This window comes from Pseudopodoces humilis, chromosome 19 (genome assembly GCF_049639895.1).
Source record: "Pseudopodoces humilis isolate 2021_Gansu_Grassland_sample_001 chromosome 19, ASM4963989v1, whole genome shotgun sequence".
NCBI lineage: Eukaryota > Metazoa > Chordata > Aves > Passeriformes > Paridae > Pseudopodoces > Pseudopodoces humilis.
The window spans coordinates 2,439,407-2,461,419 of NC_142218.1; the positions used below are offsets into that span (position 1 = coordinate 2,439,407).

Consider the following 22,013-nt stretch of genomic DNA (forward strand, 5'->3'; position numbering starts at 1 on the left):
AGCAAAAGCTATTCTAACATTATACCTATAACATTCAACTTAATACTTGTGAAAAGCCAATATCACAATATGTATTTACAGCCCTGGGATCTTCACACCGTGGTGAAGGTCCTGCTCCTCAGGTGAAGCTGCTCCACCACGGATCACCCCGGCTGTGTGCCCTGTTTCCAGGGGTAAATGTCTCTGCTGGCTGCCTGCAGAGACATTAAATATGCTGAGCACTGGATAACACACACTTCTCTGCATATATTTGCAGCTTGATAATGTGACTCTGGTTGCTTCTTAGCCTCTGATCCCCGGCTGGGGTGGATCAGGATTTTTCTGTGGCAGTCAGGGCAGCTGTGCCGGTGACACGACTGGATCTGGCCCCTCATTAAGTGCAAGATACAGCTGCTTGTGACTGAAATACTCAGTGATTTTTGAAATATGGAGAATAAAAGGTTAAGCTGCCACAGAGATTCATATTAATCTGTTCCAATTACAATATGCATAGCACTTTTCAAAAAGGATTTGAGGCTTCTCCCACACAGACTTAGATGTGGCTGCATGAAATATCAATGTTTTAGGGTAGGATTTGCAAAAGCACCTCGAGGAAATGAGGCACCCACTTCTTACTGACTCTCATTGACTTCCCTGATTGCTTTTGAAAAAATCCCATCCTTAATTATGGTTATTATGCCATAAAAAATGGTCTCCCTCATTACCAGGGGCATGTCCTAGGTACTGACAGTACTCACAGCTGTCAAATAAAATAAAATAAAATAAAATAAAATAAAATAAAATAAAATAAGATAAAATAAAATAAAATAAAAAATAAAATAAAATAAAATAAAATATAAAATAAAATAAAAGATAAAAAAAATAAAATAAAATAAAATAAAATAAATAAAATAAAATAAATAAAATATAAAATAAAATAAAATAAAATAAAATAAAATAAAACCCAAACACAGAGGTTGCAAAGTGGACAAGTGCTCAGAGTGTTACTGGTGATGTTGGTTAGGCAAAGTTTTTGAAAAGATCTTTAAAGCAGTCCCTTGAACTCCACACCTGGACTGGGAAGTGCAGCCCAGGGGGTCCCAGCTGGACACCCCATGTCCAAGCACCCCTCTTTTCCCAAGGGCCAGCTGTCTGGAGGATGATTTAGGAGCCAAGGCACAATGCAGGGACGTGCTTGGCCACAAACCAGCGGTCAGAGGGCTCCAGGTGAAGTTTGGGTTCCCTCTGGTGTTTTTTGAGGTCAGACTCAGTCTGAACAGGCACCCAACGCTGTTCCTGCTGTTCCCAAAGCTGGTTTCTCCTGTTCCTGTCTGACTGCTCTGCTGACCCTGCTCAGGTGCCAGCAGCAATCCCGAGGGAAGCAGCATTCCCAGAATGGGCTGCAGCTGCAGGAATGCTCTGGGAAGAGCCCAGGATGGGCTTCAGAAGGTTTGGGAGCCAGGAAGGAGTCAGGAGGCAGCATGGGGCTGCTGTTGGCACCATAAGGAGTTCCTGTAGCACTTTTCTCACCCCTGAAACCTTTCCTTTGTACACTGGAAGGTTTTTACCTCCAGCTTGGCCCCCTCAGGCTCTCCAGAACCCTCCAGCACAACACCCTATCCTGGTAATTTGGGATCTCTCGGACATCTGCACATGCTCCAGAGAGGCCCCACGGACACAGCCCTGCTCAATGGGAATTACAGGGCATTTCCCTAGAGAACCTCACTGGGAAATCCCCAAAATGTGGATCTCAGCCTTTCCCACCCCAAAATCTTTTCAGAACCACCCTTTCCATTTTCACTCATGTGCAGCAGAGCCTGTTGCTTGAAGTACAGGCAGAGCGAGCAAATTTGAGCTGATCTGGAAGTGACTGTTCCTCCTGCTAAGGTTGGCTTTTGCAGCACCAACCATGTGAGGAAAAGCTGCAGAGCCTGTTGGGGACAGGAAAATGAAATATATATCAGCTTTTAGAATTCTTTCTCCTTCACAGCAGGGTTTAGGAGGCAACCAGGCTGTAAGCACAACTCTGCTTATTTTTGCTTTCACATAGTGCCAAACCTTTAACTATTGATTGCAAGCAAAGGTTCATTAGGGAGGGAAAGGAAGAAGTGGGTTTAGGGAGAAAGGCAGAAATCCCAATTCATCTGCTTAGAGGCCTCTGTGGATTAATAGAATTAATTTGTCTTGTGGGGCATTAATTGAAGAATGTGCTGAGGTTAAGGACAAGGTCAGCACTTCCCAGGGTAATGTCTCCTCCATAATTCACTTACCAGCCCATCAGGACAATCTGGGCAGAGTAATGATGAAGGATGGCCGTGCTGCTCCCGGGATCTCAGGGAACAGAACCTTGCATTACGGATAACGTTAAGTGGAAGTTGTAGGAAGGTACCTGGCAGATATTTTATTGGATCAGCCATCCAGCATTACCTCGTGCTTCTTTAGGATCTGCAGTTGTGGCTCAGGCCTGGAAGACACAGAGGGACAGTTCTGAGCCAGCTCAGGGTGTCTGGTGCCTGTGCTACACAGCACACCCAGCCCTGTGCCAGGCAGCTGCCAGTCCCAGCCCTCACCCTGAGGAGCCCATCGGAAAAAAACAGCTCAGGAATTGTTCCCAGGCTGTGTTATTCCACCAGAGTGGCCCAGGCAGGGTTGGGAGCTGGCTGCATGCTGGGAAGAAGGCCTTGGCTGGGGTTGGTTTGCTGGGGGAGGATGGAGAGGCAGGCTGTGACTGCAGGTGCTGTGACAGCAGTGACAGCTCCCCCAGGCTGAGTGGGCAGGGCTGGAGGCTCCAGCACCTCCCCAGCACCTGGGATTTTCCCTGAAGCCTCTTCCACCTGTCTCAGGTGTGCCCCTGCACACAGCAGAGGGATAGATCAGGGTGGGGGAAAGGTGAAGAAGGGACAAGAGCCAAGCTGGGGTGACACTGTGCTTGCAGAGCAGAAATGCAGAGCAGGGGTGGCTGGAAATGCCTGGCTGCCCCTGCTGTCCCTGTGTGGGCAGGAGCTCAGCATCCTGCAGCTCCTCCTCTGCTCACACAGAGCTGGCCCAGCTCAGGCTCACAATTTGACCTGCTGGGGGTTATTTGTTCACTGGGCAGGAAGGATCTGCCTCCTGCTGCTGCCAGCAGCTCCTTCTGCACAATGTACCCGGGGATTGCAGCCAGGCCAGATTAATGGTGACCACTGAACACCTCCAGACACCACTGCAACACATCAGGCACTGCCTGGCTCTGACTCCATGCACTGCTCATCACCTCCTGTTCTTCAGCAACATTTAAACCACAGGCACAAGGTTTTGAAGACCAAAATTATTCTCCTGTGACATCAATCAAATACCAGAGCAGGGGTCCAGTATGGAGAGACAAAAATAAGACCTTCATAAACCTGATCTGCCTCACCCCTTTTCAGCTCAGTCTGGGGTCAGAGATCTCCAAAGGTTCATTTTAACCTAAGTTTCTCTGTAAACTACAAAAGCCAGAGCCCAGCAGGCAGAGGCAGAACAGGGCAGAGACATCCCACAGCTGTGCCCCAGGACTTGTTCACCTCCAGGGCTGCCCCAGGGGCAGAAGGGAACAGGGATTTTTTTCTCCCAGGTTCTTGTCTTGGGTTGCAATGCAAGATGTAACCAAAAGTCTGTGTTCCATCACCAGCTGTTAAAACCAGGCGGGGCAGTGTTCTTTATCTCTTCCACCACCCATCCTCCCTCCAGGGGGAAATCTTCTGTTCATGGGCCATTGAGTCTCACTGCAGGACTGATAAAATTCCATCATCCCACTGTGAGATGCTCCATCCAGGGAGGAGCCCAGCATTCCTGCCTGGATGGAATCTGTGGCTGTGAACACCACAGGCAGCCTTGCCTGCTGGATCCCAGAGGAGAGACCAGACCCATCCACACCAGCACTGGCTCTTCTGAGGGAAACTACACCCTTTGTGCAGGATCCCTGCTTCAACAGAACCACATCTGTCACTCCAGGAGGAGTTCAGCCACATTTAATCAGACTGCTGCCAACACCCTGACCAACAGGGTGTCAGGTTGTATTCTGGCTCTGTCAATGGGTTTTTTTTTGTTGTTTTTTTTTTGTACTACTGCATTTTTTAGTTTTATTTTCCTAGTAAAGAACTGTTATTCCTATTCCCATCTCTTTGCCTGAGAGCCCCTTGATTCCAAGATTTTAATAATTCAGAGGGGTGGGGAAGTTTACATATTTCCATTTCAAGGGAGGTTTCTGCCTTCCTTAGCAGACACCTGTCTTTTCAAACCAGGACAGCTCTTTAGGGCAGAGAGGGTTTAAACCCTGGTGCTGCTGTTGGTCATTTCTTCTGACCAGATCCAGGGGATGCCCCAGCCCTGCTCCATTAACGAGCCTTGAGGAGATCAAAGCTGATGGCACAAGACAAAGGGTCTGTTTTGCACTCCTTAAAAGCTTAAGAGAAATGAAAACCTACACAAGAAGCCATGTGAAGCCACTTTTATTGGAGGTGGAAAGCCAGGCTCAGAGAGATTTTGTGCTTGGCTTAAATGTCTCTTTGTGACCATGTTTCACCTCTCTTGTTTGGATGCATGATGACAGAATCACACTCCAGACAGTGCTCCTCTGAAGCAGCACAGACAATATTTGTTTGAATTCACTCCTTTTGGATTTTTTTTTCTTGCTTGTTTGCTATTTCAGCTCTTGTTACCTACCCACAGTTTAGATTAGTGCTGTCTCCAGGTTTCTGAGAGTGACAGAATGGAGTGTTTGGGCTGTCAGGGGATCCATCCCACCTTCCAGAGGGATACAGGAGATGGGCTGGGAACAGTCACAGGCAGGGTATGAGGTGGGATGGGTGCCCAGGGAGGCTCCAGGACACCCCAAAAGCATTGTCTCAGCTATTTTCACTGTCACAGGTGTTGGAGATGCTGGAGGACACCTGGCTCCCAGCTGCACAACAGCCATGGGCAGCAGAAAGCCACCCCTGACCCACCTGGGAGCTGCAAAGGGCTGAGGTTGTACCAGGACTGCCTTTCACACTTGTGCACCTGACCTAGAAAAACCTCCACAAAGTCTTCCAGGTGTCCTGTTCAGCCAGGAGCTGATTGGGCTTGCAAAATTCTTGTAGCACATCTGTCAGTGTGCTGTGCTCCCTCAGCCCTGACAGCTGGCTGGGACCCTGGGGAGAGCTGGCTGCTGTCTGGGCTGGCCCTGGTGACAGAGATGAGAGAAAAGTCACAGCAGCACTGCTGCCATTCACCCGTGACCTCTGTTTAATGTCTCGCCCCTGAGGGCATCAAAGCTTTGTTCTCAGCCACTGCTGGAGGTTTTGGAGCGCAGGGGTTGCTCATGGACGATTTGTGCAATGTTAATTTTCTGTGCTGCAACTCTCTGCACTGAAGGCATTTCCCTGACTCTGTCAGAGATTTGGGTCCTGCCCTGGCACCAGCCCCGGCCCCTGAGGGCCAGACAGAGCCTGGCCATGCCTAGCCCTGGATCTTCCTGTGCCCACAGGTCCAGCTGTTCATAGAATTGTAAATCATGGACACCCCTCCCTGCTGGGAGATGGGATTTGCACCTCTCTGCAGCTCATCTGGTCAGAGCTGTGCCCTTTCTTATCCCAGCAGCTCTGCTCCCACTGCCCAGCTCTCCTGGGCTATCTGCCACAAGTCCTACAAGCCTGAGCCATCTTCCTGGCCCCACCAGCTGCACACTGAGAGTTTTATATGGGAGAGACTCCTCGGTGCAGCTCAGGATCACCAAGTGCCAGCTGTGCCCGATCCCCACCGTGTCCCCAGCCCAGAGCCCTGAGCGCCACTTCCAGCCCTTCCTTGGACACCTCCAGGGATGGGGACTCCAAACCTCCCTGGGCAGCCCCTGCCAAGGCCTGACAACCCTTTCAGTGAAGAAATTCTTCCTGATGTCCAACCTGAACCTCCTCTGGCACAGCTTGAGGTCCTTTCACTTGCCTGGAAAAGAGTCTGACCATCACCTGGCTGTCCCCTCCTGGCAGGGATTGTGCAGAGCCACAAGGGCCCCCTGAGCCTCCTTTTCTCCAGGCTGAGCCCCTTTCCAGCTCCCTCAGCCCCTCCTGGGGCTCCAGACCCTTCCCCAGCTCCATTGCCCTGTCACCTTTCTTAGAGGGCCAAAGCTTCCCACCCACGGGTGACAACATCTCACAGGGACCTTGGGGTCCCACACTGGAGCAGGAGTGACCAGATATGGACCAGGGGGCAGAGCATCTCCAGAAATTTTGGTCAGGAATCACCTCTGCTCCTTCACTCTGGGCTTTCCAGGGCTGGTCAGACCCGCTGGTCAGGCAGTAGTTCAGGAGGGCTCAGGAGCTGTCCTGGGCCGGGCTGTTCCTTACCCAAGGCTCATTCTGTGATCAGGAGCCTCGTGCTCCTGCACAGCCCCTGGCAGGATGCAGAACAGCTCAGAAAAGCAAACTGCAGCCCAGGAGGTGATTGTGATCCCAGCCTGAGCTTGGAGCCTCTCCATGCAAATGAGTGCCCATCAGTCACCTCCATCCTGCTGGGCCTCGAAGCAAACTCAACAACCCCCATTTGCCCTATTTTTAGAAGCACTGTGATTTTCCAGCCACTCTTCTTGTGCTTTTTAGACCTGAACCCTGATTTTTCAAGTGTTTGGAGTTGTCAGTGCTGCTCCCAGCCAGGCAAGAGGGGAGAAGAGAAAGCAGTAAAATTCACCACGGACATTTCAGATGTTGCAAATGACCACCTGCAAGCAGATCAAAGTTGCAGCGTGTTCTCACGCAGCTGGAGTGTGTTTTATAACGTGCCATGAACGTTTCAGACAGGTTTTTTTTTGCCAATGGGAGATCTTATAATTAAGGGTTAGCAAGAGTCTCTGCTCACTGCTCCACTTAGGCTGGCATTGCCCACAAGGCAGCTCCAGCAACGCTCGGCTTCAAAGGGATGAGACTCACCTGGTATTTCAATATCAGCCAGACATTAACTGATGTCAGCAAAAGGTCAGTCCCAGCCTATGAGCAAAACCCTGTTATTAATATTTTATTAGTTTTAGTTGTCTTAATTTTTTTTTTTTTATTAAAATTCTTCAGGACATAATTAAGTCTCATTAGTGCCTGAAGTGCTTAGAAACAGAGGAGAATTCAAATGATACCAAACCCATCTTCCTCCCTGCCTTAAATTCAGAGCAAGGATTGTAAAGAAAATGCATCACCCTGTGTTCTCCAGTACTGTGCAGTAATTTTTTTTTGCTTTTTTGCACTCCTGGAGGTGAAAACCCAAATGTTTTTGCAGAAATCCTCACATATGTTTCACATCTGGGGTCTGAGCTCTCTGATTCTGGCCCCAGGTGGCAGGAGGGATGTGCAGGTGCTGTGCTCCAGATGGTTATCCCTCAAAATTCAGTAAAGTCTCCCAAAACCCATCTTGTGTTTTGGACTGTGACTCCTGCAGGTGGGAGAGGGAACGTCCTGCACAAGCCAATGAACAGAGTAGTTCTGGTAGCTGCAGACAAGACAAAAGTGCCACTGACTCCTAATATTTGAATTCCACGAGGTGTTTTCCCGTGTTTTCCAGTACAGCACGTTAGAGTGTTAAAAAATGTATGTGCTGTATATAAGATTTTATACTCTCATATAATTCATCCCAGCAGTGTGTTGGCCATTACCCACATTCTGCTGCTTCTCTTATTCACTTGTTACCCTGTATCTGTAATAAAGGAGAAATTGGTTCAATATTTGCCTTGCCCAATATCACTCACTGACTAATCTGCTATTTTTTCACTCCCTCTTTGCTCCCAGATTGCTGGATCTGATAATTCATCCATAAAACGCTGTCCATTTCATTAATCCAGCAGACACAGGGAAGTGGAGTGGGGAATTCAAAAGGAGACCATAGGTCTCCCTAATCCTGCAGGTCTGTGATAACAAATTCATGAAGCTGATCCCAAATTCAGGTGAGAAGAATATCAATGATGGCAGAGCAAACTGATGGCTTGAGACCGTGGTGCTGAACTCCCCAAGGGTACCTTGGCAACTTCTTCATAGTCTGTAAAAGGCTTGGGAGTGCAAAACTGGGAATGGGTGAAAGGATGGAATATCAGCAATGATTTGTTTTTAAAAACCCCCAAACACCCTCCAGTCTTGAAATCAACATGCAGGGGCTCACTGGCAACCTGTGGAACACTGGTGATGCTTAAAAATACTCAAAGGCACTTTGCTTCATAGAAATACAACTTTATTTCCAGTTGTGTGTGTGGTCAGTGTCTCTCCTCCCAGACAGGAGAAGAACAAGAGAAGGATCCCAGGAAAACCTGCTTTTTTTTTTGGTGGTAGGTTGTCATGACAGGATTTTTTTTGTTTGTTTGGACATGGTTATGAAACTTTTCTGGAAGATAATGTGGTGATCCTGGCATTAGCAGGGTGGGTGGTGGCATTTAGGGAGTGCAGGAGCTTCTTGGAAGTATAAAGCAGGTGGAGTAACTCTATGGAGCTTCAGGCTCTCTGGATTATGGATATCAGGTGTTTTGGTGGCTGTCAGGTGAGGAGGAGGAGGAAAGTCCTTCTCTAGCGAGTCATGTTTCTTCTCCAGCAGAGACCAATCCATCAGGAACCCCTGGGAAAGCTGCTGGGGCTGGGGGAGCTTCCACCTGGAAAAGGAGCAGTTTTCCTAAGGATTTCTGGTCTTTGCACTGCTGCCTCCTCCAAACCCACACTCATCCTCCAATTTCCCTATAAGGAGCCAGTGAGCCACTGGAAGGGGCAGGAATTGAGAGAGGGAGATGTGGCAGTGATGGGTTAATGACTGGACTCTGATTTTGGAGGCCTTTTCCAACCCCAGTGATCCTTTGTAGCACAGTTCCATGCAGCACCTTCTCTTTTTCCCCTTTCAGAATACTGGATAATCCTGAGGTAAATATGGTCTGCTTAATAATCTAATTATCTGGCCACCACCAGAGAAACTGGAACACGATCCAATGGTGGAATGGACAGGGAAAAAATAGGGCATTTTTCCTTATTCTGATGGGAGTACAACCCATTGTGCTGTTTAACAGCACCATTAAACCATCAAGGCTCAATGTGTGCATGGAATCTGGATATGCTGCAGAACAACCAATGCCTGAGTGGTTGTAGAGTTTTTGGTTAACCCACAGAATGGTGAAAAAAAAAAATTAGAAAAGGAAAAAAGTGAAAAAAAGGAAAAAAAGGGAAAAAGGGAAAAAGGAAAAACTCTTTTCCTACACGTGGCTGAATTAGTGGAGCATCTTAAAGAGAAATTGGAGGCAGGAGGAGGTGGCGCTCCTTGGATTTGTACCCTGTAGAATGCAGCCCCTAAAACCTGCACCAGAAATCGGCACATCACTGAATATTCCCACCAAACATCCCAGGATGGTGCAGCACTGTGAGCAGCAAATACACCGAGGCTCAGTCCTAAACACAGCTCAGGCAGCAGCCACTGTGAGCTCTGCTGTGAGAAAGAGTTTCTCAATGCAAATGATCATCGATTTCCTGACAAACTTGGAGAAACTGCCAAGAATTAGGGCACATGCAGTAAATGAGGAGGTCAGTGCATAATCATGGCTTTCAAAAGAGGCTTCCCGAGGATTTCAGAGCCCTTGTTTGCTGCTGACAGGCTGAAGATCACTGATTATGCTGTGCAGTTCCCAGCTCGCCAGTTAAAAGAACAAAAGTGAGAAGTGGCTGACAAATGGGAAGAATAAAGCTGGAGTGGATCCTGTGCCTGCTCTCCTTGTGACATCTCCCCACGGCACTTCAGCCACCTCAGTGGAGGGAGAGACCTTCTGCACTCCTGAAAACACACAAAAGAAAAGCTTTCAGCCACATTTTAAGCATGACATCTCCTGACCTGACCAACGTTAAATTGGTTCTGATTTTATTTAGCTAAACTTTGCTGCCCTCCAAGGATGGGTATTTCTTCTGTGCTGACCTGTTGTGAAACCACACCACCCTCCTGGTGAAAACTGACTCACAGAATTCATTAAGGTTGGAAAAGGACTTCTAGGAACATGAAGTCCAAACTTCTACAAATGTTTTCCCTATTGTCAGTTCTGCACCTCCCAAACTGAAATTCAATGTATCATGGAATCACAGAAAGGTTTGGGTTGGAAGGGACCTTAAAGATCACCTCATTCCACCCCTGCCATGGCAGGGACACCTTCCACTGTCCCAGGCTGTTCCAAACCCTGTCCAACCTGGCCTTGGACACTTCCAGGGATCCAGGGGCAGCCACAGCTGCTCTGGGCACCCTGTGCCAGGGCTTTATATGTCACAAAATGCTTTAATTATAGTAGCACTCCTTGCTCCCTAATATACCCCTTCATTTTATTTTTTATAACCTATTTAGGCTCTGTTTTCTCTCACTGTCAGGGGCCATGGTGGATGCACAGCAAAGCTTTCAAGAACTCAACTCTGCTGATAACACCTGAGAACTGAGAACTTTGAAAGGCTTGCAAAACATCCCCACTATGTTTCTTTTACAGTGGCCTTGTTTTGTTGAAATTGTTCTGAAAACCATCCCTGGCTGCCTGCACTCAGACTCCAGCTTTTTGAGATGATAAGCAGTTTATGCAGAGTGTGGCAGTTTGGAAAATCCAGATTGCTTGTGCACGCCTGGTCCTCCCCAGGTGTGGTGCTGAGCACCTGGTTCCAAGGCAGAGCAGCCAGGAATACCTGGGAAGGCAGGAAAGCTGCAGTTCAGAGGGGGAGAGGAGTTTATTCTGGGGCAGGTATCAAAGTGCTGGTTTCCTCTGAAGAGAGCTGCCAGTTCCCAGCTGGAAATGTCCCAGGTGTGTGCAGCCACCAGCTCCTGTCAGTGTGTGTCCCCTGGCTGCTGTCCCCTGCCAGCACCTGGGGAGCTGAAGCATTATCCAAGACTCCAGAAGGAAAGGAGGCTGCTGCAAAAATAAATGTCCAAACCTTCTGTTTAGAAACCTGGTCAGGTGAACTAGGGCAGAATTCCCTGAAATTTGGTAGTTCCCTGATCTGATTCACTGCTGGATGGCAGAGACTCAGGGGGGCTCCTGAGGCTGTTCCCTGAAAATCTGAGCTGTGGCTACCTGTGCTGTGTGGGCAAGTGGGGACTGTACAAACCAGAGCTGAGCTGGGCTGTCAGGGGCCTCCTAAAATCGGAAATCCTGATGCACTGTCACAGCCTGCTCTGCACTTCAGGAAGGAGGGGAGATGAAAGGCTTTTGGTATTTTGTGTTAATTTTTTTAAAAGATCCCTCAATAAAATTGAAGCCCCCTAAACTTCAGGTTCTCTAAAATCTTCTTTTTGAGTCATTTTCTGCTTTCACCCCTTTGGTTCATATCCATATTAACTGGTCTCCACTATCCATAAGGAGGAGAATACTGAGATACCAGTTCTTCCCATGGATGAAGATGGGAATTGGATGCCAGGAAGGGGGTGATGTCCTGGGATGGAATATGTGCAAAGACCCTTTGTGTTCCCAGAGGTTTCAGTGATGCCCCTCTGCCCTGCCCAGCTCCCATTTCCCCCAGCAGCTGGAATTGCCTGGTCTCTCCCTGCTCTCTGCTTCCAGCTGGCAATTCTCTCTCTCTCCACCGCTCCCCACACAACCTGCTCGTTTGAGGGCACATCAAAACACCAGCAGTTGTGCTGTTTGCTTTACACTGATTAAAAAGCACTTTATTAGGCTGTTAACCCCCAGGCTCTGGAGCTGCCCGGCCCCAGCTGCCTCGGGAAGCAAAGATCCCATGGAAGCAAAGGTCCCTCCAGAGCCAGAGCAAGGCTGCACTTCATTACCAGAAACTGGGAGCTTCTCCCACCCACCCTGGCAGGGATTTATCACCACAAACCTTCAGTCAGGACAAAGGACAGACCTGGTACTTTCTAATTGATAGGGTATCTATCCAAAACCTATTCCCACACTTAAATGGGATCCCAGGAACACCGTGCCAGCCTGTGGAGGTGGGGAGCTCATCAGGAGCTTTAATGCTTTCCATATGCAGCAGAAAATGCCATTTTGCAGAGCTTTCTCCCCAGTTCCATCCATCTGCCTCTCCCAGCTATTCCTTTTGTCTCTTATTTATGGCTGTAATTTTGATGCCACAGTTACTGTACAAGAGCTGCTGTATATTTCTCTTATTTGCTTTGAAATTGCTCTTTCCAGCTCATCTCGACAATCATTTATTTGCCCACAAAATAACCAGGCCCTGAACTATTTTCTGGCACCAGTTTTGCAGAGCCCAATCACTTTTTTTTTTCCCCCCTCTGTAATGGTGTAGGTACATCCTTTATTATTGCACTTAAATGCTCATTAACAATTCATGGAATCTTAAGTGGCTGAAAAAACAGGTTCTGGAGGTAAACATTTCTAGAGAGTGTCTTAGCCCACAGTCCTTCCCTGCAAGTGCAGGATTCCAAGTGGAGGAGAGCATGGCTCCAAGTTGTTATTTTCAGGGTAATTGCATTTTTTAATTAACTCTATATTTAATCCATGCACAAAAAGCAAGTGACACAGCTGCTCAGGGGCTGCTGTAATGGGTTAGCAATAATTTTGCACCGTTTTTCCTTTCTTTTACCAGCCTTTACATCACGAGCACTGGAGGCTTTGATGATGAACACCCTAAAGCATTGGGTTCCTGTGGTTATGGCCTTCAGCATGAACGTGGGCCCTTCTGAGTCCTCACCCAGAGCAAATTCTGGTCACACTGAGGCTGTGTTTAGGCTTAGTGACACATGAACACCCCCAGGACAGGATTTTTCCCCCATGGATCACAGACAAGGATGGTTGAGGCATGGAAAGGCTGTGACAAGCTCTGCTCAGGGCACTGACCCCAGGGCTCCTGTGGCAGGGGGGGCCCAGAGAGGAGGGTTTGGGATGATCTCCCCATTCTGGGGCACTGAGAAATGTTCCTTTTCTGCTCAATTTCACAGAGTTCCAGTGTCTGGGTAAACAGCAGAAAGGCAGCTGTTGGTTAAAGGTTAAAATTTTGTTGTTCTGCAGAGGGCTCCCAAAATCCCCAGTGCCTGTTTGTGCACCAGTGACTGAGAAAATCACAGAATCACAGAATGTCCTGAGCTGGGAGGGAGCCCCAGGATCCCCCAGCCCAGCCCTGGCCCTGCCCAGACCCCCCAACAACCCCACCCTGGGCATCCCTGGCAGCGCTGTCCAAACGCTCCTGGAGCTCTGGCAGCCTCGGGGCCGTGCCCATTCCCTGGGGAGCCTGGGCAGTGCCAGCACCTCTGGGGAAGAACCTTTCCCTGACATCCAGCCTGATCCTGCCTGGCACAGCTCCAGCTGCTCCCTGGCTCCTGTCCCTGTCACAGAGACCGGAGCTGTCCCTCCACTGCCCCTCGGGAGGAAGCTGCAGAGCCTGGTGAGGTCTCCCCTCACCATCATCATCATCATCATCATGACCTTTAAGTGAGCAGCCCTCACATTTTGAGTACTTCCCAAGCAACAGCTGAGCCTTTCAAAGCAGCAGCTGCTGCTCCCTGAGCTCGTTTCTGCCACAAACAGCAGGAGTGAGATGATGTGATACAGAGGCCTCTGGGGCCCTGACACTTAATTGTCCTCAGTTGAAAAGCCGATCAATTTGGAGACTCTCCCTGAGCCTCTGGCCTTTATCTTGATCTCTTCTTCCTTTCCTTGTAGCACAGGGTTTCACACACATCCCTCCCAGCACAGGGAGCTCAGGAAACACATTTTTCCCTGGCTCCATCAGAACATCTCTCAGTGTTGACTGTGAGCAGTGACACCGGGGGTTCAACATCACAGGAGGAGCCTGTGAGCAGGAGAAATCCACGTCTGCTTCCCATGGCTGTTATGCAGTGCAAACCCCATAACATCCCCTGCTAGAGATGCTCTACAGTGACACAGTCAAAGGAAAGAAAGAAATTTCTGGTGTTTTTCTCCCAGGGAGGAGGGTTGGTCCTCACCAGACTCCTGTCCAGGCAGGCCAGAAGGGATGGTTTGACCTCATCTGTCAGCTCCTGTGTGTGACAGACACCAGCACAAGGAGAAACAAGAGCAGCAGTTCTGAGTTCAGCACTGGGAGCTGTGGAAAGGCCAGGAGAGGAAGCCAGCAGGGAGCAGGGTGGGCAGGAGAAGGTGTGATGGAAAGCACAGGAGAGGAAGCCCAGGAGGGAGCAGGGTGGGCAGGATGTGATGGCTGTGGATGCTCCAGCTGGTGCTGCTGCAGGAGGCCCATCCTGAGGGCTGCAAGCACAGGTGAGATGGAAAAGTTGTCACCAGAGGTTTTTTGGTGTGGGTAGACCCAACCTGTGAAAGCTGCCAAGAATGACTAGCTGGTTCCTCAGGTGCCCTGATTCTCCTGATGATTTCCAGGATGTCTTGTGCTTTTGTATTTCAGCTGGCAAAGGAGAAATCTCAGAGAATTCCTGCTCGTCCCTCATGGGTTCTCACCATCCCTCTGTCCACCCTGTGGTCTGAGGGCAGTCTGCTTTGTGCTCAGCCCTTCCCCAGTGGGGCTCACCCCATGGAACTGGAGCTCCCTGTGACATTCTGAGCACCAGGGAGCGTTGCCACACCAATAATTCTGATTCTGCTCAATGGCTGCTACAGCTGAGCCAAAGTGGCCTGGGCACAGGGAGAAATGGCCACCACGATGAGCGTGAGCAGCTTGGAGAGGGGTCAGGACAGTGGGGTGCTGCTTGTGCCACCTTAGGGAGCAGATGGGATTTTGCCAGTGCAGTTTAATTTATTCTTGATGTTAGCTTGAAGGAACTGGTTTTGAAAGAGGTACTGGCTGCCTTAAATGGCAAATATTCTTACTGTAATTGGAGAAGACAGACATGGGGAGATGCCAAACTTCCCACTCATTTTCTTCTCCTTGTAAATGTTGTGATGAGACAGGGTGGTACCCACTGAGCTGAGCCCAGCTTCGAGCTGTGCCATCCTGGAGCTGTGCTTGGCACCCAAACCAGCAGCAGAGGGGAAGAGACTGCAGACCTGGCCCTGGGAGCAGTCACTGCCCAAGCTCAAAGTGAGCCTTTCCTCCAGACACCCCATGGGAACTGCTGGGAGGCCAAAGCGTGGCTGGGAAGGGAAAGTGGAAGCTCCCAAAGATATTCACAGCAATTTTCAGAACCAAAATAATTTTATTTAAATAATTCAGACTTTGAATATTTATCAAAAAAAGCTTTTTAAATGCCATTTCTTATAACAGTATTCATGTTAATGGCAGATAAGGGGATGTTTAAAAAATGAGATTATTGCTTGGCTTAGGTGTGTAACAGAGTTGCTGTCACAGCATTTGTCGTGCTGAAACCAAAGCTCCAAGGTGGCCTTTCTTCCACAAGCCCAGAGCTTGACCCCTCGGACCCACAGATGTGCTGGAGCCACGTGGGCTGGGATGGACAGACCATCAGTGTGACTGTAATCATCCCTTCTCCACCCCAGAAACTGTGCCTGGCTCCACTTTGGTTTGTTTGCCCACTTCTCTGGTGAGGAACCAATATAAATAATCAACAGTCAGACAGATTGGTGCTTTGCAGCCAGTGCAAACTCTCTTTTTAGGCTGTTAGCAAGAACCCCCAAAGCCTCACTCCTTGCTTTTGTCTTCTGTGGATACCACTTGTCATGGAATGGGCCTTTCATCTCAAACAGGACTTTTAACTTCAAATGTGTCAGATCTTTAAAGAACTGAAAAACATTAACAGGCAGGGAGAAACTTTATTCTAATTTGTTAGATGTGAGAGAAAAAGGAGGATGCAGCCATTTGAAAGAGCAGAGGCTGTGTTGGGATGGAAGCTCCTGTTCCTAAAGCATCACTGGGTTCTTTTTTCCCAAAGGTTCACCGAGGCCCTGGCATGGGGTGGCTGCCCCTGGATCCCTGGAAGTGTCCAAGTGGACAGGGCTTGGAGTGACCTGGGCTAGGGGAAGGTGTCCCTGCCCATGGGACAGGTTCTTCCCAACCCAAGCCATCCTGGGGCTCCCAGTGCCACGATCCAGCACCAAATCCAGCCTGGTGACAGCAATTCTTGCCAAGGAGGGGTTCCCAGACTGTGCCATATCAGCACCCCTGGGTGTGTTTGAACCTTCCATGGATTTGCTGTTGATATCCCACACTGAGCTGTCACCAAGCAGCCTGGAATGAGAAGTTGTCCCAATGGACAGAGCTGCTGCTCCAGCTAACGAGTCATTACAGCCATGGGAGCTTTCAGTCACACTGCAAAGGAAGCTCATTCTCGTGCCTGCTCCAAGGACCAACTTCTAAAGTGGTTTTGTGACTGTTGTTTGTTTATCCAAAGCTGAAAAGACTCATTGATGTAGCCATATGCTGTGTGGAATTAAAGCTCCTTAATCAAAAACCAGAAGGAAATGATTCTTTCCTGCTTTGATCTGAAGTTGAAGTGAAGAGGCATCTTAGGCACAATCTGCAGAGCCAACTCCAGCTCTGGTTTCTTTCAGCTTTACCAAAATTGGCCCAGCACGGTGCCTGGCTCACGCTGGGGAATCCCAAATCCTGTCAGGGTATTTATCTGAGTTACAGTCTCCTTTTGGAGAGAGTCAGCTCTGAACACAGGCAGAGGTTTTGCTGTCGTGTGTTAGACCCTGATGATACAAGTTAAAGCTGTGCTGAGCCAGGGGATAAAAAGAATGACAGGAAATAAAGATATTTTTCTGAATTTTCTTCACCCTGAAAGATTTGGGTATTGAATACAGAGCCCCTGCACTAGAATGTAACTGGAGATGTTTAACTCCTGGTTCCTTCCACACTCACAGGCAAGGGAGTTATTACTCTGCAGTCTTTCTCTACTTATCACTCTGTTTGAAGTCACATCACCTGGAGTCAAGTGAATGTCTCAGTTTTCATTTTTGTAATATTTTACTCCCTGCCATTGCACAGAGTGCTTGAAATACAACAGTAAGTGGAGGTTATGAGGAGAGTAGGCAAATAAAAACCCAACTGACAGTGGATGCTAAGAAGGACCAATATTTTAATTTTTGAATCACTCATCATTTCAAGGGGAGAATGAACTGGTTCGAGATTTCTGGATGCTCAGGATTGGCAAAAGCATCATTAATCTCTTGTCTCCTTTGTGCCTCTGCAAAATTGTATTAATAAAGGCAGCATTTACACATTGCAGACTGTGAGTGCTTTGGGCACAGTGTAGGGCCTGCCTCACAGCCTTCACTTAGGCCTTAATGCAACATAAATAACAAACCTTGTTGTTATTGCCTGTTCCAGGCTGCTCTTCACCTGCATTTTCAGTGACATGAACAGGGGTGAACATCCACCCTCTAAGGCAGCAAACAACCACATTTTAAACTCTGCGAGGGAGTCATTTTAATAAGTCAAGTTTCTCAAAGCAAAATTATCATAATGAGTGAGGAGCGAGGTGAGTGTAATTGGAGTGACGTGAAATGCAGAAAACTAATTAATTTTCTCCTGAAAGGTCTGGGAAAGGTCACAGAGGGGCAACAGAGATCGTGGTAGAGGACGCACAGTGCTGTAAATATTGAAATGTCTCCCAGAAATCCCTGATTTATTCCAGAGCATTAAGGTGTTCTGGTTTTGAAGTGGCAGCAGCGTGTCTCGGCAGTTCCTGTGGTTTGAACTCAAAGCACATCCCAGCTTGTGGAAGGGAGTGGTTTGGGACCCTGGAGGAGCAGAGGCAGTGAAGAGAGGGGGTGGGAAGAGGGTTGGCCATGGCTGTGGAGTGTTTCAGCTGCAGGTCAGTGGGATGGGCAGTCACTGCTGGCTGGTGGCTCTTCAGGAGCATGTGTGAAACGAGGAGGTGGCTCCAGCCCAGGCCCTGGTGGCCAGGTGTCCTTCCCATCACAGCCACCCCCTGTCCCGGCAGCCCCTGGCTCTCAGGGGTGCTCTCTGCAGGGACATCCCTGCGGCACAGGGGGCTCACAGCAGCAGGGCTGTGTTCCCTGCAGGCAGGGCTGGTGCTGCAGCTCAGCTGAGCCTGAAACAGCCCTGACACAGCACTCCCTGGTTTCCCTGGAGCAGCACTCACTCCACATCCCAGCTGTAGCAGATGGGTCCCCTGTCCCTGCCAGGACATCCTGGCAGATATCCTGTGACACTCCAGGGCCTCCTGAGGGCTGGGCACAGGGCAGTGATGGCTGTGAGGGACCAGCACCTGCTCCTCACAGCCCTGCAGAGGCTTCTGCTGCTTCCCAGGAGGTGGGATGGGGCTTTCCTGGAGAAGTTTGGCTTCCTCCGACCTGGCTGTCCCTGGGGAGTCAGGACACAGTGTCACAGATGTCTGATGGCTTGAGCAGGGCTCACCTGTGAGCCACAGAGCAGGGGAGGGGAGAATGTCTGGCTGTGGGGGCACACAGAGACTGTGTTTGGGGTTAGGGATGAGGCTGGTGGACAAAGGGACATGTCCATCATGGTTTGGTCAGTCAGGACCTGCAGCTGAGATCCCAAATTGCTCCATTTCCCCTGGACCACCTCTGTTAATGTTTCTCTCCAGTTTAATTTAGCAGTCCCATGGAAACACTTCCCCCAAGTCCTTCAGTGCTTGATGTGTCTGTGGACTGCCTGGGACCCCAGGGGTCCTGGTGTGCCCAGGCCATGGTTGAATTAAATGGTTTGGAATTGGGCCACTCACCCTCCTGATGGCAACATCCTCTTCTGGAGTACAACCCCTCCAAATGCAGCCCTCACACCCTGCTGACCAGGGCTGTCCTTCCAAAGCTGAACCTGCCTTTGGTCTCTGAGGCACGGAGGGAAAACACCTGGAAAACACCTCTGGGCTCTCCCTCTGCACACACTGAAATCTGCACTGTAGGAGGTTTTGGAGAGCTGTCAGAGTTACAGAAATCGTGCCCACATTTTTTGTTGGAATTTCAGAGGCACCCAGACAACCAGAACTCCTTGTTCTCTGTGTCACACACGTGTCACCTTGGTCCCTGCACTTGGAGAAATGTGTCTTGCTGCTGGTGAGCATGTGAGTGTGAGAGAGCATCAAACCAAATATTACCCTAAGATCACACACTGAATTTTATTACCCTAAATTCCCCTAGAAGCACACCCATCCCTAGGAAAGATTTCTCGCTCACAATGTTAAATTCATGTGGCTCCAGTGAGAGAATTACAAGGCACTTGACATCTCCCAGATTCAGAATAACTTTGGAGCATCTGTTTTCACTCATTTAATTTCTCTTGTCCCAGAGGGGACCCAGCCAAATGGCCAAGCTTGCCTGTGCTCAGGGCTGACATGATGTGATCTGAAGAGGAGTTGTGTGTGAGTTCTGTGCTGCTGCTGGAGTTGGATTCATTAGCCAGTTTCCCCCCAGAGTTTTCAGAAAGTTTCTGCTGTGTTTGAAGGATAATTGCCATCCCTTGGTCTCAGGGGAGGGAGAAAAAAGGACTTTGTGTTCCCCTTTTGATTCAGACTCAAAGAGTGACAGAGGCACGAAAAAATAGCAGGTCCAGGGAATTCTTCAGTAGCATGGTAATGGCTCTGCATTGGAAATAAAGTGTGGGGTACCACAGGGAGCCTGCCTGGGGAGGGAGGGGACAGGCAGGACTGCCAGCTCCTCTTCTGGAAAAAATGTCCCTGTACTTGTACCTCTCTGGGGAGTCAGGGAATGTGACTGGCAGCCAAGCCTTCCAGAGCAATGGTTTTGGAGGCATTTCTGTGTGTACTGACAGAGATTTACACACCTGAATGCCTCTGGTGTCCTCCTGCCATCACATCCCTCTCCTTCCAGCCCCCACAGCCCCAGAGGTTGGGCTCAGTCCACATCTACCAAGGATTAATGACCTGCAAAGGTTAGAAAACACCCAGAGAAAGGCAATTTTCATTTGACAGTGTCAAATGAGTTTCTCTCACTGCATCAGGCCAGCGCCTTGGTTTCCCTGATGGGATCTCTGCTGGTCCATCCAGCTGTGTCCTCCCTTCCAGCTGCAGTCCTGGAGGAGCAGGGATCATCCCCATCCATCTGAGTTGTGCAGAGGGACCCAGCTGTGACCTCTCCTCCCAAATAAGCCAGTTCCAGTCCTCTCTGCTCCAAATCTCCTTTCAGCCTCACCTTTCCCCCTCCCTGGTTTGTGCAGGGAATGAGCTGCTCCTGGGTTATCCCAGGTGCTGGGGATGGGTGCAAGTCCCCATTTCACACCCAAAAGCTCTGCTGCCTTTCAAATTAAAGCCAGTGTGAAATTGTGTGTTCTGCAGCTTGGTCCCCTCCCAGGGAGATGCTCCCAAACACAAGCAATGACTAATTGAAGGTGTTTCCAGCTCTGGATCATGACAAACCCAAAATGAAAAGAAGGGAAGAATCTTACACCCTCCAGCAATTAAAAAGACTAGAAGAAGTCCCTGGAGAAGGATGATTTAGGTGCCTAAGGAGTTGCTTTCCTCTTCTTACCATTATCATAAATATTTTCTATTTCCTTCCAGTTGAGAATTTCATCATGATTATTTAATGATGACACTCTAACAAGGTTCAACAACTAGCTTTTCTTTTTTTGAAAAAAAAAAAAGGTGAGAATTTTGCCATAATCCTTTCATGAATAACACAAATTGTCTCCAGTACAACTTCAAAGATGTCAAAGATGTGTTTTGGTGCTAGAGTGTATCTTGCATAATGGATCTCTCAAGCAGTTCAAGTGACTCTGGATCACATAAGAATGTCTTTAATGGCAAATATTATGGATTTCTCTAAAATATTTAAAGGTACTAAACATTCTGAATTCCTGCTTCCAGTAAGCAACTGCTCATAATTAGATATCCTAATCTGTGTTTAGTGCATCCCTTGGGTCTGTTCAGTCTGCTGCTGAATTACCTCCATGGGCAGTGTGGGACAGACCTGCACCCTGAGCCTCCCAACTCCCTCTGTTCTCAGAGATTCCATCTGCCTCCAACACCGTGCCAGGGACCTGGAGAGAGGAGAGCAGTCCATCAATTTCTTACCTGAAAATTCAGTTTTTACCACCTGAGAAGGTGGTGATGCCCAGTGAGAATGTGGATGCTCTGCAGAAAGGTGCAAGTGATGAAAACTTGTCATGAAAGACAGAGAACTTCACCATTCAGGGTTTTTGCTTGGAGCAGAAAAGCACTGAAAACACATTTTTTCCCTAAAAAACTGGCTTAAAACCTATTTTTTTTTCTCCCATAGTCCCTTAAAAGGGCTTGTGAGAGAAGCTGCTTTTCTCCCCAGCTGATCCCTGAACAGCCACATCCCTCATCCAAACCACGACACCCAAGGAGAGCCGTGCTGGAAGTTGTTCAAAGTTCCCTTGGAGCAGCTGCCTTGGGAGGAACTGCAGGATCCAGGTGAAAACAAAGTTCAAAGCCTCCAGCTGCCCCTTGCTGCCCACTCCTCAAAGCAAATCCCAGCTTGTGCCGTATCCAGGCTGAATAATGAATCCTGCAGCCAGCGCTGCTGGGGTCTGAGCCTTCCCTGCAGGGCACTGATGTGAGCAGTGCAGGCTCTGGGAGCCAAACTCACATCTGAGCCCACACAGAAGTGTTGGGGAGGAATTCCTAAAGCCCAGCACAAGGCACAGCCCAGTCCTCTCTGGGACTCCACACCTGCAGGAGCTGCTCAGCCATGCAGCCCTCACACTTATTCCAGAGTTTTCTGTGCTCTTAATTCGTGGGGCTGTATTCCAGTTCCAGGAGTGTGAAAATACCTCATTCCAGCATCAAACACGAGTGTTTTGCTGCTTAAAATAGACATTCAAGGCAGGCATGCTGTAGATTTGAAAAACAAATCTGCATCCTCATCCTCCTTCTCCTATCCTGAGCAGGAAGTCTGTGGGGAGATGGTTTCATCCATACCAGCAGCTTCCAGAGCTTGGGGATTCATGGAATATCCTGAGCTGGGAGGGATCCACAGGATCAGCCAGCCCAGACACCCCAAGAACCCCACCCTGGGCATCCCTGGCAGTGCTGTCCAAACGCTCCTGGAGCTCTGGCAGCCTCGGGGAGCCCATTCCAGCCCTACAGGAATGTCACACCTGGGAAGCACAGCTGCTCCCCAAGCCAGGCCAGGCTCCTGAGCTCTGTTCCTCAGGATTGCACCCTCCAGGCTCAGCCCATCCTTTTCTCTCCCTGCTCCTCCAGCACTTTCTCCCATCCAGGGAATCTCGCAC

At 49.1% G+C, this 22,013-nt stretch overlaps 1 long non-coding RNA gene across 2 annotated transcripts in view; it reads right to left on the reverse strand.

Moving 5' to 3' along the window:
- Positions 1-8,275: 8,275 nt before the first annotated feature.
- The window catches only part of LOC148182795 (uncharacterized), a 114,543-nt gene continuing 100,805 nt past the window's right edge, over positions 8,276-22,013 (reverse strand). The window contains exons 4-5 of one of the 2 annotated variants that reach the window (XR_015774169.1): positions 20,702-20,795; positions 8,276-9,750 (exon numbers count right to left, since the gene is read on the reverse strand). This is a non-coding gene — a long non-coding RNA (uncharacterized LOC148182795). The remainder of the gene's footprint in view (positions 9,751-20,701; positions 20,796-22,013) is intronic. The other variant, XR_015774170.1, reaches the window with a different exon arrangement.